We start from the raw sequence: 27,934 nt of genomic DNA, 5'->3' as shown, positions 1-27,934 counted from the left end.
ATTATATATTATAAGGGAATATGTATACCACGTATATATGTAGAACGAACATTTCAAACTTGTTTATAGCCCGTGCGAACACATAAATGCACGCACACGAACAATTTTTCGAACGATAATTATATTAATAATTTATAACCATTTATATTTTTATATTTTTATATTTTTATATTTTTATATTTTTATATTTTTATATGATAAGCATTTATATTTTTTAAAATATGTTCTTATGGCATACATATTTATTCCACGCTTCATATCTATCCACATCCGTAACTGTAGGTGACATTGTTTTTTAACAATTTTGCTATTATTTCATAATTCTTTAATTCATATTTCAAAGTCGTAACAGATGTTTCTTTTTTTTTTTTTTTTTTTTCAAGTTTTTCCCATATTGGACTTATTTCGAGCAGCCATGCTTGCTTACAAAGCAATTTTATATCCACGCAAGAATATTTTTCAGTAGATTTTATTATGTGGTTTACAACATCCATATTCTCTAATAACTGGTTGCTAAGGTATAATTTGAACATACCAAGTCGAGTAACTTCATTTGGTAATGATACGTATATTTTCTTTTCAAGGCATCTGCGTAAAGCTGCATCAATGTCCCTAATAATATATTTACAATAAATATTATTGTTCTGTTATATTAATAATAACAAAGGAATATTCCGCACAACACAATAATTAAGATTAAGATAATGAATAATTATGATATTAAGATATTTTCTACTTAGAAAACATTGAAATAGCGTGATATACATAGCAAGGGCAATTAGTTGCAGCCAAAAGAACTACATTAGAATTTTCGTTAGATACTAATCCATCCAATCTAGAAAGAAGTTCTGATCTGAATCTCTTTGCAGGTTCAGACAATGTACAGTTTACTCCTTTATTTGTGCCTATCCAGTCAATCTCGTCGATAAAAATAATTGTAGGCGAAAAATTATAGGCAAGTTCAAATAAAACCTGTTCAGTTTAACAAATGTATTAATGTAACTATTCTATTTATATATGATTATTATTATATATGATATATTCCAGAATCTCTTCTTCATAGACAAAGGAAATCAACTTACACGGATATACTTCTCGGAATCACCTCTCCATTTGCTCACCAATGAGCTGGCCGTTATGTTAAAAAAGGTGCATTGACATTCCAGGGAGAAAATGGGCCTTTAAAAAAGATAAGGTACTTGAGGAGATACACAATGGCCTCCTTAATAGCAGATTTACATTCCTCTAGGCCTACGATGTTGTCCCAATATACATTTAATTTTGTCAGTATGATTTCCTACGACAATACAAAGATGAAATGGCGCATAATCTCCGTATTAATTTCCGTAAGTGTTATGTAATTCGTTATTTAAAGCTTTACTGAAATCAGTATTTACAATACGTATATTAATCGAAAATAACTTACGCATGAAATGTCTTCAATAATCTTCCATAATTCCAGATTGTCTATATAAAGCTTCTGAGCCTATTTTGATATCTTTGATTGCGTGGATTGTTCCATTAAGATGTTAAATAGCTCTCCTCTTCTGATGAAGATTCATCGCTTTCATTGGCGAAAATTGATGTCACTGTCATTGCGAGATTAATATCATCCGTAGCATCACCCCTCATCTTCTGTTGTGCATTCCTCCCTTTCACAGACCCAGATACAGACTCAATTCTCGTTTGTTTGCTAACAGATTTGACACGTTTTACTACTTCTTCAAAGATTGAATGATATTGTAATCGATACGTTGAATACGTTGAGAACGTTGAATAGTGTTAAATAATTTAAATTCTTACACTTTGTTCGCATTTGTCATTTCCCTCGTCTTTATTTCCTTTTCAGTTATTTTCTTGCACAATATAGGATATTTTTGGAATTTCATCTTGTAATAATTTTCATATTCTGTAAGAATAATTTCCAAATCGACGTTGTCGCAGACTCGATATTTCCGAGGTAGACGAGCTTCCCGGATTAATACATCGCTAATGTCTACATATCTAAAAAATATAATTTTTAATTCATTGAACAAATTTTATGCTATGAGTACACACTATACGATAATCATCAATTAACTGTTTTATTTCTAGGTAAGACAGACAAAAAGAATGTACTGTCTATTTATTATTATATAAATCCTCGGCGATAATTTTTTGCCTTCTGCCTTTTAATTTCTAATTTTTAAAGTTTGAATTTAAATATATTTTCATTTATAACTAGTTAATCTACGTTATCGATTGAGTTACTCTATAACTACTGAGTTACCGATGTCGATTTTCAAATTTTGGTTCCTTCCCCTCTTTCCGCACTAATTTCTATTTCGATTGGTCGCCGATATTATTCGAAAAAATTGCAACTAAGAAGATATCTAAATATATACACATAATATAAATATATAAACATAATTTTGTTATCTACTATCTTGATACGTGCAAAGATAAATCTTAATGATATATAATACAGCGTAAATGGTTATAAATAATTAATTATTGACAATAATTATAAGAATTATCGAAAGAAAAAATCATAGATACTATGTGCGAGTGTAAAATATCACAAAAAATGAACAACAATTGTGAAAAACGCAATATGGCAAATCAATGACAAAACACACTCATGACTGTCATGGAAGTTCCAAAGTCTTTTCGCAAATTATGAGATATCTTATTTGTGGTACCTTGCAGCGATAAATCACCGTTCATTGTAATAGTTTTAAATGTGATAATGATATCCTTGTATTGACTATCGTTTTTCGATAGTTACGAGAATTTTCGTTTATTACTTTGAGACAATCCGTCACTTCCTTTCTCTTATAAAGTTTCCCTTCAACTCCGTTGAAAACTGAGCATCAAACAGGAGACGAACGATTTGTTGTCATGGCAATGTTAGTTCACACGTAAGCAGGGTGCGAATATAATGATGGAATAGTCGAATCCTGTCTACTGTATAGTAAGATGGATGCGACATGGAAATAGAAAGAGAAGGCTGTATATAAGCATTTTCTGTCCTTGTTTAATCAGGCATGCACACTAGTGGACACTGACGGCGCTCGTTTACCGTTGTTACACATTTCCGGTACAAGTACGCGGGCATTAGAGAAGGACGGAACGGTCTCTCTCTTTACCCCTATATCGCGTTTTTAGTTCGCTCACGCGCTCTGTACTTATATCTATTACATTTCCACCATAAGCAGCGGCCGTGCAGTGACTTACAAAAGTTTCGAACTCGCGGACGTTTAATCACGTTCCCTACTCCGAAGGGGTAAGTACAAAGTTGCTCGTCTCAGTACTCTTGTTAGAAGTTTTATCATCTTTTTCATTTCGTGGCTACAAGTTTCCCAGGAAATTCTTATCGTTTTACAAGGGCTGTGGGACACAGTGACGTCAGCTATCGATCATATACGCGAATTTGTTGTAAATTAATTAGGAGAATATCTGGAGTTGTTTATCGTTGCCAGCTGTAAAATATTAGAATTTTTCATTCATAATTGTCATATTTTCGACTCTTCCGTTGCCAAGACCATCTTGAAAGATTTTTGGTATGTTCCATCACCCTTGTTAAAAGTGTGCCCATTGGTTAGCTATATTGATTTTAAAAACCAATACGTATATCAAGTTTATTATTTAACAGAAACAAAGAAATTCGTTTTATTAACGAATTTTCGATGTTTCTTCTCAATTTCCTTTAGCATCGAACGAAGAACATTATTTGATCAAACGTTTCATCGTTCAGATTATATTTCGTTTAAAAAGATTGAAATTGATATTGAGATAAAATCAAAAAGTATCCGTTGTTCTCGAACATTCTAGTATTCCTTCGCCGCCCGGGAGAAAGACAGGTATGAAGAAAGAGGATATTTTTTTTTATTAACTTTTTAATATTGATATTTCGACAAATATTGACGTGTGCAGTGAGAAAATCGAGTGAAATTTTCAATAATATCGTTTTAATAATTTGTGAAACGAATTAGTTTGGTTTTTTCCATTTTTATTAGTTTCCGTCAGTGCTGATTGACGCGCCACTCCAGTTTCCATTTCCGTTTCTCGAAATTTCCTACGTCCTTGGTCTTTGGGACTCTTTGCCCAGGTAACTGCATTGCTTCTGGGTACGTCTCACCGTTCGGGTCTCTCGAGCTTTCGGTGTCAGTTGTTACCGTTGAAGGAAGAGAAGCTAGTGACGGATATTATCGGATAAATCGTTTATTCTGGAAAAGTTCGAGTAAGTTCGTTCTGTTTGAATAAATCAAGACATAGATCAATTTTTATCGTATCATCGTGATTCGCCATGTCGTACGTTTGGTTTCGGGATACCATATGTTTTTAATTTGGTACTTTTAATTTGACATTTTACGCCTATAATCGTGACAGGAAGATACTTTCAGTGAATTATAAATATTTTAAATTATAAATTATAAATATTTGTTATAAATTACAATCATACTACGGGGAAAAGTGAAACATATGTTTTCTTGTGGAACGATTCATGTGATAGTAAATTATTCGAAGCATAATAATGCAATTATTTCTGTGTTATTGCTTTATCGAAGCATAATAAAGCATTAAACATCTATACGGTAACATTTACGGACGAATATTGGGGTAATATTATCGCGTCGCTTTAATCTGGCATTTAATGCTTTGATTGCGGTCTTTGAAATGGCATCACAGATGCTGGTATAATATCACACGAAAAAGGAAGGACCACCAAGTGCACCAGTGCGTTGCAGCCATCGGGGGTGGCTTTGACGCCGGTGCCGAGGAGAGGCGCAGAACGTGTTCGATCGACCCGCGAACGCAGCCCGTGCTCGTACTGCGACAGAGTTCGTTTCAGTTAGTCTCAGTCGCTGTTTGCCCGTCGACAGCGTATAGTCGCGCCGGCCAACGATTATTTTTTTCTTTTTTTGTTTCTCGATAATTCTCTCGCAACGTTCTATACGTACACGTTCTATACGTACACCATCAGTTTATCGCGTGATCATTGTTCCCGCTTCCCCTACCTTTTGTCACGTCCTTCAAAGAAGATTTCCCTTCAGTTTTTTGTTGTTTGGGGAAAATTCATCGCTCGGACACATGGATTTATCGACACGACGGTTTATCGAGGCATCAGCGTGATGTACTTTTCAAGTTTCATATTTTCTCTATGATACTTTCTAAGGAGAATTTAGAATTCGAAAGATATCAATTTCCAGGAAATATAGGTCTTTATGAGACCATCGATAGGTTTGAATTTAATTAACTCTCTTATAATTGGTATTTCAATTTTTTAATTCCTTAAATTTAGCTTTCTTTAGACGATATAACGCGGGCATTTTATGATATATCCAATATATTCGTATATATTTTACTTTATACATTCGATAAATTTCCTTGGTTGGCCGGCCTGCAACCCACATACGGCACTTAATAAAAATTTGTTTCGTTAGAGGTCGGTGTTTGTTCATCTTCGTCATAAAAATGTCATGACGTCATATCATATCACAAGGGTTCTTCTGAAAGCTAGATATTCGATAACAAGATTAATGGTCTTCGGTAGCTTGCAATGTCAAGCTTTGAACTGGCGGGATCGCCTTGCTGTCAAATCGCCATTCAGCAGCGACCATATTCTTTAACTACGTTCAAGACGTATATCACGCTACAGGAACCATCAAAGGAGGATAATTGCAAGTTAGTTGCCCCTTAGAAACGAGACAGTTGGTTGTTACTTGTTATCCGTAGTTGGTAGTTGTTCTCCTTAGTCGCCACATATTATAAAGACGACATTCATAGTCACCAGTTGCCTTCGCTAATAGTTTCTTGTTGTCTGTAGTTAGTTCTCGTCATCGCTATGTATTCCATCAACCACGTAAAATTTAACATATAGGATTTTATTCTTTTTTATTCTTTCTGTAGGAAGATTCTTTAAGTAATATGAATTTAAGTAACTATTTTATGATACAATAAAGTGGAAAAACGATTATTTTACGTAACGTAATGTTTTAAAGAACATTGAATTTAAAGGATTCAGATAGATATCTTAAACGTAATTAAACCCTCCATATCGTAACAAATTAAAAGAAATTGCGCAAGAAAGTACAAATACATTTAATGCATAAAACATATATTTAAAATCCAAATGTAGGCGTTGACGCGTGCGTGCTACATGTTCGAAACGTTCGTTACATCCGCGATAAAATTTGTAACGACGAAGAAGCTTAACATATGGTGTGCTTCAAGACGATAGTAAAAAGTGTTGGCGGATTTTTCGAAATTTCTTCCATTCTTAATAAAAATATATTGTATAAATATAGTAAGATTTTTCAAATTTAAATAGTTATAATGATTTGAAACTTTACAATCGTACGGTTCTGTTTTATCCTTTGAATATACCTGTCATTTTCATATCTCCTTTTAACTAAACTAAATATTTGGAAATCCTATAATTTGTACACTTCTATTTGTGAATAAGATCGATGAAATTAACGCGTAACTATGCTTTCAATAATGGCTTCGATGTATTGCTCACCCTTATGGCGGATTAACGTCTCTAAGTGATCGACCTTAATCACTAAATGGCAGCCGCGATTCAGTGGTAGAGCCTTACACATGACGGACATTGCAAGCGCTTGTAAGACGTCTATCGTGAAACGTTTCCAATAGCATCGATTACGACGACGGTGAAATCCGAATAGAAATATATATCGCGTATCGCTTCAGTCTGACATGTCTTAAAATAGAATCACAATTTTTCGTTCTTAAATAAAAAAAAAAAAAAAAAAATAAGAAAAAAGAAAAAAAAGTCTATAAAAATTATATGCAAATAAAATAGATAAATGGATAAATGGTTGTACAAATTTATAAAACAGATATTACAAATATACGTAAATAAATTATATATTTATAAGTTGTTTGTTTAAATATCTGTTTGTTTAAATAAATAAAAGGGATATTTACGACTTACAATGAACGTAGTCCTGTTTTTAGTTTTAAACAAAGCAAAAACGGATAACAACTTTTTAAAATGTAAAACTCAACGCAACAGTGGTTTGTTTTAATTAATCAATAACGTTCAAAGTTAATTAATTTAGAGTGGTTTGTACATTTTGTATGCTCGCCGTATTTTAACGTTTGATGTGTAACGTTTGATGTAGTACTTGATGCCCGAAAAATCGAAAAATAATTAAATTTGATCGTTTCGTCGAATTTACAAGTGTGTATATTCGTGTGAAATCCTATGTGCTTGTGTATGCTGATGTGAAAGGCGGTAATATATTTTTCTTTTTTCGATTATTGTTGTCAACTTTTGTGTGGAATAAATCAATTCCGTGAATAGAAGTGCAATCAATACAGCTTACTATGAAATGATAGCACAACAACAGTACATATCGCCATTGACGTCAGCTTCACAAAATTTCTCGAGTATCGAGGTCGTCCATTTGGGTTAAGAATTTATTTCCAAAATGCCACAAGCACGAATATCTTATGGAAATCCACTGTATTTCCACTGTAATTTTTAATAATCAGATTCCATATTGTATGCTACGATTCGAGGAAAATCCGCAGCTAATTATTATCTTTGCTGCCTTTAAATACCATAAATAGTCGTCCGTAAATTTTAAAAGATTTTCTGTGCCATACTTATATTGTGTATTTTAGTCTTAAGGTGCGGGTCGTGTTCAATTAATCGAAAGTGATGAAACTGTAATGGGTCACGATAGTCAAATATTAAAAATGGTCTCGTTGGCTACATTTAAAATCTTTACGAGATATATATGCATAGTACGTTGCTACTAGCAACGGGTAGCGATGAGCAATAGAGAACAGTACCTTCCTTATCTCGTCGTGATTATGTACATACCAGTAATGCACAGTACTCGTACTGAATATCTTACAACATCTACATAGATTTTCAGATTTGTTTCGAATATTACCAGCATAACCATGATAGTAGAATTCTGTTACAGTATTAATTCTATAGTGCCGTTATGCATAATACAGCCCTAAAATGTTTCTACAAATATACGAATATTTTCGTCAGCTACTATATTCCAACCATGGCTTATTATGAAAGGAAATATATAACGAAATTACTTGTTTTTTTAGACTAAATTAGTTTAATTTGAATAATTTTAGTAATTGTGTAGGATCGAACAACAACTTATCATTAGCTTCACTCGAGACTTGATTGCACGTAGCAACGTAATTGCGTTGGAACTGAGGGTAGAAAACAATGTCAACCGTTAGACGCGTCTGTCTGGCGAATGTGTAACGCGTGAATAATAGATGGCGGCAATCACGTGAACCCTACTTATAGCTGTTTCGGCTTATATCGTAGCATTCAACCTAGGGTAAAACGATAGGGATCATTAGAAGTTGAAAGGCCGGCTGATCAGCCTCATTTTGTTCCATTTTTTAATCAAGCGATGAATCGACAAATTGTACAGATTTCGATGGTTATCACAGTTCTCTGGGAATTTTCAAGCGCGGTTCGTCGAATTTAGTCGGATTGGCTACAGACTCTTTTACGAGCAGCTTGAAACTCGATCTAGTTTCGAGAAAATGAAAAATTCGTTTTATCTCTTTGCTTCCCTGTTCCTTCCTTCCTCTTTTTTTTGCTTTTTACATTGCGTTAAGACCGGCTAAATAATATTGATTGCCATGGACGTTGGCTGGTTCAAAATCACTGACATCGACGATAACAAAAGTAAGTTTGATGATCATTTATCTGAGCCGGTGTTATTCGACTTGAGCTCTGCACATTTGTTAATATTATTCTAGTAGGGATGAGATACTACAAATTTTAAATAACTTCGATTAAAATTATATTATAAAAATTATATTACATTAACGTTTAGAAGTCAATAAAGTGGAAAGAATTACGCGAGATAATGTAAATATAAATTACATTACAAGGAAACAATACGGCTAGGTAATTTGAAACATTCTGGCTAAAATTGCATTCTTTCAAAGTTAGGACGTACAGTATTTACAAAGCAGATTAAGTATCAAATGGGGTACTTAAGAAAATTCATGTTATCATTCTTTAGTAAACATTTTCAGGTTATAGCCTTCTGCAAAAGCTGCTTTTCGTTACGTTAACGTATTCATTATTAATATTAATCATATTGTTCTTATCTCCTAGGGGCATAACAATCCATTTTTATATTGTGTTAAAGCTAAATTTCTATTATATTTTCGCAAAATTTTCTTTCGTTTTATAGAGAAATGATAGATACACAGCATTTTTTGTTTTATGTTATTTTATATTAAATTGGAGAAAGGTGGATCGCACATAATTGAATAAAATAATATAATGCAAAAAATATCGTACATCTATCATTTCTTTATAAACCGAAAGAAACTTTTGGAACAACCTAATATTTCTCTCCAACGACACTTCTACGATGTTAAAATATTTGATAAAAATATTTGATAAAAATATTAAGAAATTCTAATATTGATTTAAACGTATCGATTTATTTACTTTTCGCTGCCAGAAATTGTTAATTATGATTTCCACTTGAAAGCGTATTTCATATTATGAGGATAAATGATCAAATTCATCTCTAATATACACGTTAGAGAGTCATTTATAGCTGCAATCCTGTTTACCGCTCATATTCCTGGAACTCGATAATTCACTAGGCGATTGCTTTAACCGTGCAGAATACATCCATAAATAATTAATCGCCATTAATATTCCATCGACTTTTGAAAATCCCTGATGTGATCTATTTCACGTGATGAGAATACGTGTAAAGTGAGGTTATTGCTTGATTATCTTTAGTCGAATAAATCGAGTGATTCAAATTATAATGCGGAAGAAAGTCAAAACTATGTATATTATTTTTTTCAATTTTTATGTATCATTTGACGGAAGGAAATTTCGTAAGTAAGGTTCACCTTCTTTAATGTCAATGATTTTGACATATGTTATTAAGCTCCAAATTCTAAGCAATCTTCTATATATATATATATATATATGTAGTATCTTAATGGGTCTTAGAGGAAAGGACAAGTAATGATGTTTTGATTTAATAAATAATGTTCGAAGCAACGAAATGATTACGATGCTGTCGTACGTCTTATTCTCATAGACGGCTTCCGACTTCCCGATTCACACTCTTCCGCTTCTACACTCGCTCGCTCTCGCTTCTCAAGTCACACTCTGCACACCTTTTGCATCCGTCTTCTCCGGCTTCTCAACTAACACTGCCTTTAGCGTCTCTTTGTCTTTTCCCGTCCTATCGGACACGTGTCCCGAAACGCCCGTGGCCAGAGTCACGCAGGCCCTTTCCACGAAACTATCCACTTAAAAAGAACCGACGACACATTGATGTACCCGACGATGCCGCGGCTCTCGCGGCATTGTTTATGGTTCGGCAGATATCTTAGGCCTTTTGTCCACGATACTACATATATAACATACGTATAATAGCCAAAGTTCAACTGCCAAGTATACGCAAAGCTTTTATTTTCAATTTATGCGACACCACTATGTTTCATGAATTTATTTGCTAACGGTATTGAAACAAATAACAAGCAGAGGACGAACTATCCGTGAACTGTTTTGCCAACGAGTACGCTTCCAATATTTTCTGTTTGAGAAAACACACTTGTTGCTGTTGCAACTCCAAATATTTTTACAGCCGACGTTTTTGCCATGAATCATCGGCTAACATATAAAATAGAGAAAAGCCATAGTTGATTGTAATGGAAATTTAGAAAACCTGAAACTCGATATAGAAGGGAAAAATAAAGGAAAGGAAGGGAGAGATAATTGGAAGCTTGGGGCCAGGTTTAATTCACTGAAACCGGGCTGCTTGTGTCATCACGAAACAGAATTGCCAGTACGTCATTTCTGTGCTCCCGTCCTCGTAAAAACGGTTTCACTCGTTAAGAAAAAACGAATAGGCGGTGAAGAGAGAAAAAAGCAGACAGAGAGCGCTTTTAAAAAGCTGACGAAGCGTGCGTTGCCACAACGAGACACACGGTGCTATTTGTCGTTTTAAATTGCGCCGCAACTTGTTTTTCAGATCTTTGCTAGAGACACGTGAAAACACGTTGGAAGTATATTTCTTGTTTTTGTGGAATTTAGCTGGAAAATAAAAAATAACGTAAAACATGTACTTACGACTTACAGAGTAATTGAATGTATACACTATAATAACCAGCGATTTAAGGCTTTAAAAGATCGAAAAAAAAGAAAAGAAAAGAAGAAAGATAATATGTTGTGGCAGTCTAACTCGATCTAAGGAAATAGAGAGGGAGGGGGTTGGGGGGGGGCAAAGCTTGTTAATCTGGAAAGAATACAAGCATCAATTTCAAGCACTTATAGAGAATCAAGCGGGCTTGTTAAGGTCGTAAGTTGGACAATTATCCCGTGTTAGGTTCAATCAGCTTAGTCCTACACAAAATTGATCGAATCATGTGAAAACAAATGTATTCTGATTTTTGTCGCAGATATTTCTGGTCTACGCACTCCAGTGCCCACAAAGCAGTTATTGAAACAGCTGATTTTCGCCTATTCTAGAGCGACAACATCCCCTGATCTTTTACAACCATGAAGGACCTGTACTCGAAAATACTTGCAATTCTCATCTGCTTGCAGGTTATTTTCGTCACTTTCTTCCCGTCAGGGGCTGGTAAGTTGATACTGATTAATTATACCATCGAAATTCTATATAATGGCTACAAAAAATATTTGCATCATTACCCTCATTTCCTAACGAAGCGCGTTTTTTTACCAAGTTTTATATTTCATTTCATAGTATCAAATCTCTGTAGTTACACGAAAGTATTAAATGATAGGAAACTTGATATACACGAATTTAATTAATTAATAAGTTAGTCGATATACAGCCATTATTATTTCATGTGAAATATTACAACGTCAAAAACTTAACGTTCTTGTACGTACAGTATTAATCACAAATTGTAAGAATGTTTACTGATAAGCAAAATAGATAATATGGAAAACGCAGACCTATGGAAAGAGAATTCCTGACATTAGACAGGAATACGCGATTGCACGAAATATTTTATGGTATGTCTGACATGGAGAATATATGCGGCGAAGTACGAAAAATTCATCCTGAGATATGTATACGACCTACGCGGTACGGGACGTGTTATAAATGGTTTTCGCCACTCAGCCGTATTTGAATTTGTGAACACGATCGAACAAATGACGCGACAATTATTAATTGCCGTCTCTGCCTTAGTAACGATTCGCGTTGGAACGAGGTCGAATCGTTCCGATTCCACGCGCGATTAACAAATAATTACAGTGGACATCAATTACTTGGATGACCTTCGTCATTTCAGCTTAAAACGATTAATTTGATCAAACCAACCAATTATTTCAATTAATACAATCTGCACTTTAAATTCGCACGTCTTGTGTATACACACCGGGCCAGAGAAAAGTTTTCATTCGTTCGAGTAGAACCTTCGTAGTCCTTGAGGACGCGTGTCGCTTCTCGTGCACCTAAAGTTTCGCTCAAATTAACCGATTTATTTGAATTCGAGCGAGTGAAAACCTCTTTGTCACCGTGAGTTTGTTACTTAATTGATACTCTTAGATGCCCTTTGCTTTCAATCTCTTACATCCATTCTTAATTAGTCAAGTCGTTTGACTTTTGACAAGTATTTTGAAACCATTTTACTAACACGAACCTACTTTTTTACTTGAGATTATCCGCTATTTTTATTCAAATGTATATGTACGTATATACACTTTTGAATTTTAAACGAACCTTCTATTATACCTATATCCTTTAAGTGCCGTTTTAAGTTTCAAGAGACTTTAACTCGGATAGCTCGACTTGGAGTTCTAACGTATACTGTAAAGCACACTTGCGAAGTAAAACAGCAAACACGATATAAAAACTTTTTGCCCATGTAAGAAATCGAATAACCTATTTCAACGGTGCTTTAATCTCATCGATGAAGCATCGATGCAACGAAGGAGCATCGTGATAGCCGCAATGCGGATCCGTTGAACAAAAATTTCCTGGTACGGTCGTTTTCGTAATGTTATTAACCGTTTTAGTGTCGGATGTTTCAAGACTCCGTATCGGTTTGTGCTGTGCAGCGCGATAGCGCTTCGTTTATTTATTTGCGAGTAGTACCGATCGACGCGATCGCGCTGCCCTTTTTCATCCTGTTTTTTTCATCGAAATATACCGTTCGACGTGCTCGCGCTTCATTTCATCGGTTATACTGGAAGCGTTACAACAAACACTCAAAAGTTTGCGAAATATTTATGCTCTGCGTTTCGTTTGTGTGATAACATTCTATAATGCAGGATTTGGTTTTCCGATTCAAGAGGTAATTTTTTATATTGGTTTTTTTTTTTATTTGGTTTATGATTATTTGAAAAACGAGTAATTACGAGAGGAAACTCTGATATGACTCGCGACGAGCACGCTTGAGCGCGTTGCGAATTAATGATCGTGACCATACATCGTGGCACAATTTACCACGGTACGCGAATAGAGTGATCACGCTGCGTGGCGTTAAAACGGTTAGCGTAACTGCGCGTACGATTGTCGAGTGACAAAGATATTGACGCTGGTAATCGTTTTCAGTGCATTTAGGAGGAAACTGTACTGATTTCGAAGGACGATCTGTCTTACATGGACAGATGTATGTGCCGGGACCTTGGATTTGCATACACTGCATATGTTACAATTCGAAGTCAACATCTTGCGGGCGTCTCCGCTGTTCAATTCCTGCGGTAAGTATATGCTCATTCTAAGAGCAACCAGCTTAACACAACCATGAGAAACTAAAGTACACCGTTAACGCTTGCATGCTGGTCGTTAAAACACATGCTGCGCGAATAGGGTACACAGCGATTCATTTAACTCGCCTTGAATTAGTTTTAGAAAGACAAACATGGACAGGGATAATTTTTGTCACGAATCGTTTAATTTATTCGTTCATTAGAACGAATTAATTTACACCTGCTGAGATCGCGATTGACGCGACAAATTCGAAATCTTGTTCCATATAAATATTTTTAAACAAGCACGTCGTAAGCTTTGTATATTTTTTAATCGCAACGAAACTGTTCAGAGAAATGCTGAAATTATTAATTATAAAAGGAGATTTCTACGCATCGTTGTAAAAGTGTCAGGGAAAATATTCGTGAAACAGTTACGTTGTTACAAGTTCTACAAGAAGAAATATCGAAAATCACGTTCCACTTATTCAGTTGCACGTGTAAAAGGTATCTTGCGTTCGCGCAAAAAATCTCTGAAGGATACATGCTTTATAATAATTGGAGTGTCGAAGTTGTTACACGGATCGGCGTACACGTACCTTTTAATGAAACTAGGTTACTCATTCGTTATTCGTTCCTAATTTTCAGCTTCACGATTTTTACGCAATAAAATTTTATACACCTGTTCGGTTTATAAATGATTCAATTCAAATTTAACAGAATTAAAGTTGAAATAATCATTTGTACTTCATTAAAAGGTTCTTTCAGCATCTCGTTTCAATATTTTTATTGGTAATATTTTGTTGATCGTTATATTTAAATGGAGTTTTTCAAAGGAGAGACATTTTAAGGTAGGAAATGGACATACATTTATAATAAGAATTCAGAAGAAAGAATATTTCATACAGAAAGAAATATTCCGTATGTATAAATAACTACGCTATGAATTTTATATGTATCGGATATTCCTTCTGGTTAATGTATCTGATGTTTTTTCACGCGAGATAGCGTATATTTGCATCTATATGTCTCTTCGTTTCTCAGTAGTAAAACTTAGCATTCATGCGGCTGATAAGTAGTTACGCACTGACAACGAGAAACATAAAATGAGTAAGAAGCATGAGACATTCTATAGGAAAAATAAACTTGTTTTTATCTTTCATTGCATATTCGTCAGAATATTGTTAATAAATATTTAAGTTAAGATTTCAGTTGAAATAAATACATAGGATTAGACATTTATTTATATATATATCTATGAACGCATTTGACATAAAATTTTGATAACGACTAAAATTATATATTCTGATATTAAATTAATTTAGTGAGAATAAAAAACTAATTTTTTTAAACAAGATTTTGTATAAAGTTATATTTATTAGGAAAAGTTCGTTCATCCCTTTATAATATGATAGGATTAGACTCATAGCTGTGTAAATCATTTCATGGAATAGTATATGTGTGCGTGTGTGTTCTAAGTTTTTACTATAAAAATGCTAAATGTACTAGGAGACGTTTTTAAAAATTCATACATTTTTCTTCATCAAACATATCAATCGTTATATTGAAAAGTTAATTATCTATTATTTGTTTCGAGCTGCACATTGATTGAGACATTCCTGTTGGTTATAATTGCGAATTTAACGCAACGAAGTTGTTTGAATCCCTTGCGAGCATGTAAATATATCGTCGAATTAATAGGTCAATTACTTGAGGTTGGAATTGAAAGAAAGAGAAAGGTGGAGGAGAAGTCTTGCGTTTGAATGCGGGACACTTTTAAAGCCCACAGTTCGCTGAAATTGCCAGAGAATTCAATTAAATGGCAAATTAAACCATTGAACTGAATCTGTTTCCAATCGCGAGCTTAGAAGTTCTATCCTTTGAATTTTTATATCAGTCAACTTTCTTTTTGTACGTACGGTAACGAATACAATTCATGAATTAATGAAGTATGTAATTGGATGAAAGTTCTTCTTCCTGGATTCAGTTTAGACTAAGAAAAATTATATAATAACGAAATTATCAACTTAAAATTGATAGAGTGTATAGTTTTTTTTCTTTTTTTTTTTTTTTGCGTGAGGAGGGGAAAATGCTGTTACGCATACCCAGTGATCCGCATCACTGGGTTATGTGGGACTCGGGCGGATGTTGTTGCCATACCCACTAAAAACCCCTCCTCCTTTTTCCTTTGCTTTGAGGACAGACAACCCCGGTAAAACCTGTCGGCAGTCATCAGGGTTGTCCTTTCATGCCCCGTTGTATCTTCTTCGTCGGGCAGCTATTCTGTATATTCAGTATTGCTCTCGTCATCTTCTCAGCTAGTTCAGAATACTGGGCTGATCTCCTTCTGTGGTTCTTTGTTGTCTTGTATCTCTGCCTTCACTGCTCCGCGTAGTTGTTGTTGCTCTCGTTCTCCTCCTTGCCTCCTTCAAGGCCTTCGCTGTCACCCTCCTGTGAGACATGACGGTCTTGCGAAATTGCCTGAATTTATCCCAGCTCTCGTTCTTGGCGGTCACCGTGGCGATCAGATTGTCCACGTCTATCTTCTCGCCAAGAGCGTTCTCCAGCTCAATCCTTCTGTCCGTTCACCTCGGGCACGTGAAGAGGGCGTGCTCTGCATCGTCGTTAGGGTCTCCACAGTCGAGACAGTTGCTGTCGCTGCTCTTGCCAATCCTCTTTCTATAGACACCGAAACTCCTGTAGAGGTGGCCGTGTGTGCGTTATATATTTATTGGACGTGCGTGATAGCTGTGGTAGTTGGGCCTGGTCCGCTGTAATTGTCACTGGGGGCTGTAGATGTCGCTGCCGTCGTCCGACACTAGTTAGTGTCGAGTGCCGCCACACTCCCATGCCCGGTTAACAGCTGCATGCTGTGATGATCGATGTCCATCTTCTTTTTGGTAAATAGCAGCGCACTCGGTATTAATTTCCTTGCGCCTCCAGTTCCCCCTTCAGCTCGTTGCCGTCATCCGCGCCGATCTTGGTCTTATGGATCTTGTTCCACTCGTAAGTCTCTCCGAGCATCTTTATCTTTATGTAGATCGGGAGATTTCCGGTCAACACGCAAAGTGCCGCGTGGGAGACGGTACGATATGCCGTCGTTGTTATGCACAGGGCCGTTCGTTGTGCCCGTTTCAGCTTCTTCCTGTTCTTATCGGTATTCGCTAAGCTAATTCTTCTTTCTGAACCCATACTGCCTCCGATGGAACGGGTCCGTTCCGATGCATCTCTCGATGATCTTCTTAAAGCATTTTTCCCAGATCTTGCTCATGGCTGGGAGTATGCTTATCGGCCGGTACGCGTTAGGGAGACTGGGATCCTTTCCCGGCTTCCTTAGCAGTATTACTCTGGCCGTCTTCCAGCAGTCTGGTTCCAGCTTGCTTCCAGCTCCTGCTTCCAGCAGTCCAGGAGTCTTCCATCGACTCCTGCAGCCTTCTTGGTGTTCATTCTTACGGCGGCATCGACGACATCGCCTTCGCCGATGACGACGCTGAAGCTGATGTCTCCTTCTTCTTCGGTCTCTGCCTCTTCGCGGCCCTCGTAATGGGAGGGTCCGTGTCCCATGGTGAATAGCCTCTGTAGGACTGCTTCCACCATGTCGATCGGCATGTCGTTGGTTGGTTTCTTGCTTTTGCATCTCTTCATGACTGTGCGATAGGGTTTGCCTTCTTGCTTTCCTGTATGGATGGAAACGCGTTCGAAAAGTAGAACGGAGTAATTAGCGATGCACGATCCCAGGCTGGTGAATATTTTTCCATCGGGAAAAGTCAGGTCGAGCGATACAAGATTTATATGCTCGTTCTGCCAGTTATTTCAACGTCTGTTACGCGATAGAAAATGAACATAAATGAATAATAAATGTATTACAGCCATAAAGATTGCTTGATGTACGCCACCGTTTTTCCCCTATTTCTCCGATACAATTTTCCTTTTTTTTTCTTTGCCAAACACTTTACTAATCGGTACGTATTCGAATTATCCTCAATTATTCTCGGTTGTTTCCGTTTCCTTTGGATTTACATAAGTACTCGTTTGATGTACGTGCAGAGTGAGATAATAACTATTAACAGCTATAAAATAAGAAGCGAAAATACGTTGAAACTCGACTTCTAGATTCGCGAGACTTTGCAGAGCTTCGAAACTCTCGTGTTTCAAACCTAATAAAAAGTTGTAGAGGGAGAATTACATTGCGAGATCTGTTAAGGAAAATCGTATCGTTGTAATAGGATTATTTCAGCGAGGGAAATTCCGTGTTGCGTGTAACGCGTTGCAAAGCCATGAGCTTTCTTTCGGGTTAATATACATAATCGCCTTATCGAACTTTCCATCTAAATCGTTGCGCTCACACGTGAATTTTGCATTTCAATCTTCTTACTTGCAGTCCAGTCCAGTTTAGTGTGACTAAGCTAAATGTTTCAGCCCTTCCAGGTAGAATATGTTTTATAGAGAGACGTACAACTCTATGAAGGGGAGATCAATAAATTGGGTTATCTTTAAATCACTGACAATTATTTCATCGACACGATTTCACCGACAGCGAATCCACCGGCAATGTCTATCAAAGTTTATGTACCGATACACCGAGTGAAATCACCCACAATCATTTCACCAATATTCTCCTTTGTCGATAATTATCATGTTTGCCACTACATGTTATCGTTGATTATATGTCTTTATTTACACATTCGTTTACGCGCATAACGAGATAAACGAAGAAACGAAAATGATATGTTGTCATGATGTATTGTTAAATTACTAATTAACACGAGTTATATATCTACCTACATGAAAGCTTCTAAATATCAATTATAATTCATGAAAGCACACAAGCTATTTTGCTATACACAAATGGAATTATAAGGAAATGTTACGTGCTAATGATTTAACGAAATTTATTCTTCTGTACATTTGACATTTCTGTATTATTACTTGTGTACTTTCTGCTCTTGTTTACGTCATCGGAAGTAAAATTACGTTAAGCGAATCAGCTAATCTATTTGAGCGATTCAATGGCTCGGTCTTCTCTTATGCGACTACCAAGTAGAAGATAAGTTCTTGGTTATATAACATTTTATAACATCCAAATTAACTTTTTTTTTCTTTTTCGTTTTCTTTTTCTTTCTCTTTTTCTTTTTTTTCCTTTTTCTTTTTCTTTTTCTTCCTTTCTCTTTTTCTTTTTTTTTTCCTTTTTCTTTTTCTTTTTTTCTTTACGTGGGGGAAATCCGCTCGGACACGAAACCACTTCTTAAGTGGCGTGGTAGTGAACATCGAAATTAACTGGGGCACTAATTAGCTGAATTACATTGGTAATTTTCTATAATTTATTACTCGAATATGGTAATTTTTTCTTAAAAAGTTTGCTTTTTCTACAATTATTTTACTACAAAACCCATCAAAAACATGATGTATGTATATATACCCTCAAATATTATCGGTTTATTCTCAAGCTATAGTTCAATTTCGGAAATTGCCAATTAAAATCATAGAAAAAAAAAAAAAAAAACACAGAAAGTTCGTTAAAAATATGCGATTTTCCAATCAAGATATAGAATTTATTCGAGTAATATAGATTACAGTAGCGATGGTGACGGCAACGATGAATGGACTGATTCTTCGTGCGAAAATAAATTGGAAGCGCAGAACGATGCATTGTTTCAGGGAATATCGATTTTCAAGCATGGTTTTAAAGTACGTGTGCGCGTGACTAGGTTTGTTAATTAATGCCGCTCCCAGGTTTTCAATATATAAATGTGACACCTACATATCTTTAAGCTTAAAACAATTGGACTAACAATTTCATTAAATTTAAATGAATATTTATCTTTTTAAACGCAACAATATTTTTAATGACAACTTCACGTGTAAATCAAGTGCATACATATTCGATCGTTCTTGAAAACCTGATTCTCTGCGAAGAGAAAAAAATCCTTGAATAAAGATTTGATCTACGTTTTATATGCTACGTTTTACATCCACCTCTTTTCAGATATACCTCTCTATTTAAAATCATAGATCGTCACACTCTATAGGTATTTCCTTGAAAAGGTTAAAGTCGTTCCTGTATAAAAGCTAATTCAAAGGGGAAGGAAATTCTGCGAAAAATTCTTTCAGATTTCCCTATGTTTGAGCTCGAATCAAAGCAATCCTGTATAATAGGATAGGATGATAGGATGATTCTGTATTATTCCTTGTGTACTTTCTGTTCCTGTTATTTACAATAGGATGATTATGCGTTTAACTTCTCATAGAATCTCTCTGATTCCGTATGATATCGTCAGTGTTTTTGAAATATGTTATTGATGTCGTAACGTCAACCGTTTCCAGTGCAAATTCAATTTCGAATCGCAATTTCCATGTTTGCGTGGCAAAAGCGTAAAATCGATAACGCACGCAAACATGTCTTCTTTGCTAATGGCGTATTATAAATATAAATATTTGAATAAATATTGCGAATTTCATATTGCTAAAGATTTATACTATTTGTTCGTAAATAATCGTCGGATCTATATTTAAGTGGAAACTGCTGCATTAGATCTCTTTTCTTACTTAAAATTATTTGGATTGGTAACTTGGATGTAACATGTAATTTATTCTTCTTTTATAAATAGTGTACAGAAGATACCAATTCAGAGAAATGGAAGGAAAGTCTAAAAGCAAAGAAAATCTACAGGAAGATGAAACGTTCGAGCCTTGCCAGGCTATATAAGATGCTAAGTAATCTTCCTAGTCCTGCAGTTCTTTCTATTTCGATCAATAATTATTGGTATATGTTAGGAATGCAATTAGAATTTTTGTCCTCAAGCAAAGTATAATTTCAATTTTGTATGTAAACCAAAATATTAAATATCAAATAACCATCAAATAAAATTATATTGTATGGACTACTGTTTCTTTAAATATTTGAATATTTGGTAAATATTGTTTATTTAAATATTTTAAATTGCATGGAAAAAAAATGATGCAAATAAATCATAGGGCATTTTAACTAAAGAGACCAATATCTATTTAACTGTGATTAAATCGTCACCGTTTAACGCTCTATCTCTTTTATTAACTGTGCCTTGTTAAACTACAGAAGATTACAGAGGATGCGTTTTTTTGATAAACAAACGTTCTGACAAATACGGCAGCAAAATCAGATATATAGATTCTTACAACAGCAGTTATATTCTATGAATTCCGTTTTTCAGAAGCTTTATTTGTGAAACGACAATTCGCCAGAGTACGGATTCACTGTAGTTATAGCTGTAGGATCTCTATCTAGTTGACAGATCTGCTTTACGTAAAGAATTCCTGTCTCTTGTTCTACCTTATCGCGATTCTTTCCTCACCTTATACGCTTTGTCGAGGAAAGTAATATCGCTACATATCTCGGCTCCGGTTACAATAATTAGTTTCCGCCTAAACTGTTAGAACCACGTAGCACGCACTCTACTCTCGTTTTTTAAACATTCAGGCCATCTGATCGCATGCGACGAGTTTTATGTTAATCCCGACCAATTACAATATCTTTCTCTCGTTTACAAGGGACGACGAGACTGGCAGTTGCGTGCTTTCCAAAGCAAAAGCCGCGATATCTGCATGATAACCTAACGTCAAACCGATTTTGTTGTACTATTCTTAAGTGGACTTCGTTTGTACCACTTTCGTAAACAAAAATAGAATATCTAGAACACAGCATTCCGTTATGCGATATTGTCAATTTCTAACATCTGAAACATCAGAGATAATTTTTTCCCTACAGTTGTAAATTTGTGTGAAAAATTACGAACGTAAAGGTGTTTGGCGCATGTACAGTTCCCCCCTCCCCCTCCCCCCTCCAACCTTCATTTGCGTAGACATGCTAGAAAGATCCACTTTTCGACGGTGAAACCGTTAGTATTAGTATTAGTGTTATAATATATTTGACTAATGGTTCTCAAATACTAGTTTTGCTAAAGCAATGGTGGAATTGGAGCAATTCCTTCTTCTTTCATTCTTTGAATAACCTGAATTTTCAAATAGTCTAGTGACGATTGATCCGTACAATTAATCGATTTCTTTTTATTACAGAAGTGCAAGAAGTTCCGCTTTGAACGCAGATGTTGCAACATCGAATGCCTAAACCCCACAGAAGATCCGATCGAATTTAATGTCACTACCGTCGATGACTCACCCAGAAATGGTTCACTTCAGAACCATAGTCCCATATCTGGAAGCGTCAATCACTATGTGTCACATAGTCATATGTGGACGCTGAGCTTATTGATGGTAATTGTAATATTTTAATTTTTTTATTCTATATTTTGAAATACTTTGAAATTACTTACTTGCGAATTACTTTGAAAAGTAATTCGCAACGTAATATAAAATAATACTACTGATTTGTGTCTCTTTCAGAATTTTTTCTTAATCTCTTGTTTTTTTTCCAGTGCAATCCCTTTTATCGGAAGTTACTTGATTGCTTTTATTTCCTATTAGGTGGTGACCTGCTGCTTTCTTGGGGTTTAGGCGACTGATTGCTTCTATGATCTCTGCACAAGTGAAGGGTTCAATAGGAGGGGACATTTATGTTACTATCACGGGGGAATGATCAGAGGAGAGATCAGCCGAGGAATCCAGCTATGAATCTATTGCCCAGGGTGTCCAGGAAGTTGTCAAAGTTGTTAATTGTTATCTGTGTTAGCGTAGTGAATAAACACATTGATGTTCGGTGTTTCAATTATCAGAATTATAATCGATGTTAAATGTATAGAGTGTGAAAAAATTATTTGTTATAGCTGTGGAAGATGGAGATCTGTTAGAGAAAATGGATCATGAAATTGATCTTGAGTATAATTTTCAGACAAAATTTTTTATTGCATCATAAAGTACTCATCACGAGAAACGAAAGTTTCAGAAAACCCATTTTTTTTTTCTTTTTTTTTTTTTGGTTCTATGTATCCAAGGTCGAGAATAAACTATGTGCACGTTTCTTGTATTCGTTTCTTGTATTTTTATGAGGAATTCAGTCTTTTTACGCCACAAGAGTCTCAACGTTTTCGTTTTCACGCCTACGTTACGCTCGTTAAACACGTTCCAACAAGACCATGAATAAGGGTAACAGCTTTAATGTTTTCACATGTGTTAATTTATTATTTTAGACCTTAAATATTTTATTTATAAAATCTTTATTTAAACAAGTTACCATTGTCGCTACAATAAATCAATGAATGAAATCAGTTTAAATTTAAAATATCATTTCATAATTTCTCGTCACTTGTATCTAAAAACAACAAAAAAACGGTGTACCCACATCGTGCGTAGACGGGAAATTAAAACAGTGGAGCTTAATTGAAACACTGATCATATTCCGCGATTGTAAAACAATAATAGAAAATCGTGTTTCTTTCGAAGGGTATGAAATTGTCAGGAGATTATGCCATAAATGAAATTGGAAACTGGCTGGTCAAAGGTATTAAACTCAATTAAACTGAACTGTGTTATATTGTACAAAGGCTAGAGAACTGCTACCAAATATCTGCTAGTTTAAAGGTGTCCCTTATAAATTATAATTATATTTCAAATTCAATCTCCTAATAATAAGTAAATTAATATTTTACCTAAAATCTGTGATATAGATAACAAAAATAAATTCTTTACATTATTCGTTAGTTTGCAATATAATTAGAATATTCTTTATTTTTATTTTCTGGTGTCTTTGTTATTCTTAAAAGATAAACTGCTTATTTACAAATTTAACACTGCATATGCTATTAATAAATCATTTATATTTAATTTTGCAACCTTCAGTCATTGTTAAAACTTGTTGACAATACTGTCGGTTAATAGAAATTTCTAAAATCCCCTTGTTTCTATTCGATTAAAGGGTATATTGCAGAAACTATGTTAGCTACAGTGTTAGCTACAAATCACCTGTGTCACTCCGTTAAACTTATACACAATAGTATTGTTTCTTGTTTTCATTGAAAATAAAATATGTTATTGTAGGAATGAAGCAGAATGTTCAAATAATTGAAACAACTTTTTGTCCTATAACTAGTGCCTTTCATTTTAAAAATTAAAAAATTTTTAATCAACGATATTTGGAAGTTTCGATCTAAAATGACGAATTGAAACAGAAAATATTTTGATGCCAATAAATACATATTCTTCACACATAAAACAAATATGAAAACAAAAATCGATGTATATGAATGAATTTTGAAATGGGGAGGAATTATATGATTATACCCATTCTCTGTTGCGTTTAATTGTTTCAATTGATGTCTTATGAGAATTTTCATCGAATTTTTTAGAGATCCTGGCTGTAAGGTCTTTTTAAAATTATAAGAACAGATTCAAACTATAACATTTGAAAACTTGTGCTTACAAAACTTACTTGTTTCTCATAATTATTTAAATGAATCTATTCGGCATTTTGAGTGACCGTCCCTTTATGGCTCGGACGGCACCTCTCCTTCCTTTGGGAAATTCCGAATTATCTGTCCTCCCCGAGCTGCAAACCTGATGACTTAGACAGTAGGGAAAAACATCAGGGAATACCTCTGGCTAGAAAAGTACGATAGACGAACAAAATTTAACGGCTGATGGGGAGTATCAACAACATACAAGGACAATCATCAACAAAGTGTCGTACCGTGCGGGTGAAATACTGGAGTTTCAATAAGATCTTATAACCATCGAGTTCAGAACATCAAACTTTGTTTGCATAAAGCAAGTGTAAACAAAGTGTCAAATTACACTAACACTCGATCTATTAAATCCGTTCCACCTTGAGCGTTAATTCATTCGAGGTTCGTGGTATCGATCGATCGGTCGGACGTGCCCGCTGGCTCTTTAGTTGATGATTTGTAACAGAATCCTTGCATTAACACAGATTCTCAGAACACACAACTTCACCCAGCAGATATCGATTACAGTCAGTTGTCACTAACAATGCTTTTATCAACAATTTCTTTACCTGTTGATCCTCTGGAAGTTTTAACTATATTATATTCTCTAGGAACAGTAAGATTTTAATGATATAACTTTACTAATGAGATCTTAATGTCATAAACGGTATCGAAACTTCTTAATTAATGTCGTTATCGAAGAAGAGACTCGTAATCTTCTCAAACGAAGAGCACTTGATGTTTACAAGTAGAACTCGATATCTTAGTTTCTTAAAATGTGTTTCTGTGTTTACTTTCTAAATGTAAACTTTATTCAAAACGAGCCGTTCATTCGTTACAGGCCGTTAATAAAATTGCACGTTGCACAAAGGAATTGCCGTTAATAATTTAAGATTCTCTGCTCGTCGTACAGGGTATATATCGTAATTATTCACGACGATCGTAACGTTTAAGTCCAATTCGAGCTTAAAATCCCACGTGAGCTATACTACCACAATAGCCTGAATTTCTATTTGTTCGTTTACTGCCTGTTCGTACTCGGAGCATCCGTTGTAAATTACAGCAAAATCTTCTAATGTGTTCCAGAATATGTCTTCATGGAATTTTAATAATTTATTAAATCTATAGATAACAAATGTAAAACTTACTAATTTATAATTAATATAAAATAAGAGAGCACGAAACTTCCTATTTTATGGACATATTAAATATTTGTAAAAAATTCTGTATCATTAGTATCACTTTAATTACTTTAAAGGATATAATCCCATAAAGCCGTGACCCCTGAAAGAATCGATGTTCACGCGTGACAAATTGGCGTCGTATGAAAGTTCCGGTATGAACGTTACTAGAGCTGATACCAGCTAGGGGCACAGGTATATGTTCTGGGTTCATTATATATTTATAAAGGGCTGCCGACTCAACGAGTGGTCCGGGTAAATTTAAATTGTAAATAGACAGAGATTTCAAGTAAAAGCCTGGATAAGAGCGGATATGGTATGAGAGTCTGTGGTGGAAAGAGGAACAGGCTGCTTTTATTTGTAAAGTTTGAATTTCCTCGATATCGAAGGTGTTTAAGCCGCAAGTGTGTTTCATGTTAATCGTTCGTGTTAATTCATTCGAGACCGAGATTTTATTGTAATACGATTCCTGGGTGTCAGTACGATCTGAATGTTTTGTTAGAATGATACTGTGCTTTTCTCTCTCTGGAATATTCTTTTCATATTTTAATTTTAAATCGATGACAATCTTAAATTTTATGCCTCATGTTTTTAAAATATAAAATTATATACTATGTTATACTATAATATATTATGTACAGTTATATATATTATGCCTACTGATTGATATGAATTTCTTTCGGTCTCGAATGCGTTAAAACGGAGCGCAAAGAAGTCGAAATTACTTATTGTAATTGGTAAAACATCGTGAAAGGCAGACAGATACAAGAAAGAAGTTAAACTATAAATTATATTTGCGACATTGTTATGTTTTTGCTTTCTTTAAGCCTTTTATCAAGACAGCCGATCTATAAATATTAATCGACCAATTTCTCTAAGCTTGTAACTTCAAATTAATGTTTATATATATAAAGAGTTACGTATTAATCTATCTAAATATTTAAAAAGATGTTTAATGTTATAAATGATGGATATTAAAGATGTTCAAAAGAACGTAGTCTTCGCGTGTTCTTTATCATATCCCTGATCAAAGACATTCCAATATTATTACAATATCCAATTACATATTGATACACAAGATATACAGATTATTATTTATAACATTTTGGTTTTCTTAATTGAGTTATTCATTTAGTACAAATGATAAGTAATTAGTAATAAGTCATAAAAAAAAAAAAAAAAAAAAAAACGGTATTGTAGTAGAAATATTATAAGAAAACATTTTCTGTTTCAGTGTAGAGTTACTCCTTTTTATAGACAGTGTCGTACAAATCCGTACGTCTTTGAGAAAATGTAGGTATCTGAGCCCTTACTTCCTCAACAACTTTCAAATCTGAGAGAAAAGAAAAACATACGAAGTAATAAGTAATGCTTGCTAATAAATTCAACAAATACAGAGGGAGCCGGCAAAATCGATGAACCAACGAGACTAAAAGTTAATTACATCATGGATTTCTCGCTTTTAATGTTAAGCTGGAAATTACCGATATCGGTGACCACCATATTTTCCTGAGTTTCCAAATCATAAAGGATTTTCTCCCAGGGATTTGTCAACTGTGTATGTCCCCATGCGACATAACTTGCTGAAGGAACACGAGCCGGTGATATACAGGCGACGTATAATTGATTGTCATTCGCTCTGGAACGCTGAAGTAATGACCAGTGCAGTGGTCCAGTGGTCATATTGAATGCCGCCGGATATATCAGCATTTGGCAACCTAACACAGAGAAACGGGAAATACGAGACCACTGAATTTTAGTTAACTTTGTAGCTGCACAGTCCATATTCCATAATTTATGAATATGCGAGAACAGTCCTCTTGTCGTGCTTCTAATTCTTTTATTTATTTCATTTTCAGCGAATATACTGGTTTTTTAAATTAAGCTCCTTTTTATACAGAGTTACAGATTATATTGATTATATTTTATATAGAATATATTTAAGAAAGATAGTTACTTTCATGCTAGTTAAGTATTGTTCGATTAAGCTACTGTACCTTTGTTCCGATAAATGCGTGCCATTTCCTCAAATCTGATATCATAGCAAATGCCAATACCTATTTTGCAGCCCTTCACATCAAACATTGTTAGGGAATTACCAGGACTGAGTGAATCACTCTCTCGGAAAGTAATCTTGTTGGGAATGTCGATGTCGAATAGATGTACCTAATAACATAAAAATATAGTTGCTAACTCTATTGCTGTAACTTTTGTAATTTAACATCAATGTTACGAACTTCTAAACTTTAATTGTTTTTTATTTAATAACTGACAGCGTTTTTATCACTTTCTTTTATTAAAAAGTTTTATCATTTAATAATATTTGAGAAGGAATATTTTTTAAGAAAAACTAAGTTTTTTCCTATGTGAAAAATTTATATTACAAAACAAATATATTGTACAAAAATTTATATATTATATTACGACAAAAATGTATGTTTCTCGTATCAAAACGTATTTTATAAACCTATAACATATTTTTTAAATTATAGAATTGGTTATAGTACACGTATGTACATATGCATATTCCTAAATTATTCCTAGATAGAGTCACTTTCTCCACCCCAATATTTTCAATTTCAAAGCCACATGGAGGTATATTATTTACCTTCCGGTGTTTTGCTATCAAAGTTCCATCGGGACCCCAAATAGTACAGGTATTGTACAATTTA

At 34.6% G+C, this 27,934-nt stretch overlaps 2 long non-coding RNA genes across 2 annotated transcripts; one reads left to right on the top strand and one right to left on the bottom strand.

Annotated features, from left to right (window-relative positions):
- Positions 1–310: 310 nt before the first annotated feature.
- On the bottom strand, positions 311–1,156 carry LOC126927479 (uncharacterized). The gene is made up of 2 exons (XR_007715522.1): positions 1,083–1,156; positions 311–972 (listed from the first exon to the last, which is right to left on the bottom strand). It is a non-coding gene; the product is annotated as an uncharacterized LOC126927479 (long non-coding RNA).
- A 41-nt stretch (positions 1,157–1,197) lies between these two features.
- LOC126927473 (uncharacterized) lies at positions 1,198–1,805 on the top strand. Its single transcript, XR_007715516.1, has 2 exons — positions 1,198–1,346; positions 1,463–1,805. It is a non-coding gene; the product is annotated as an uncharacterized LOC126927473 (long non-coding RNA).
- Positions 1,806–27,934: the final 26,129 nt, after the last annotated feature.

This window comes from Bombus affinis, unplaced genomic scaffold, assembly GCF_024516045.1.
Source record: "Bombus affinis isolate iyBomAffi1 unplaced genomic scaffold, iyBomAffi1.2 ctg00000119.1, whole genome shotgun sequence".
NCBI classification, from domain to species: domain Eukaryota; kingdom Metazoa; phylum Arthropoda; class Insecta; order Hymenoptera; family Apidae; genus Bombus; species Bombus affinis.
Note: the sequence above shows the minus strand (reverse complement) of the source record. Positions and strands in the feature narration are given on the sequence as shown.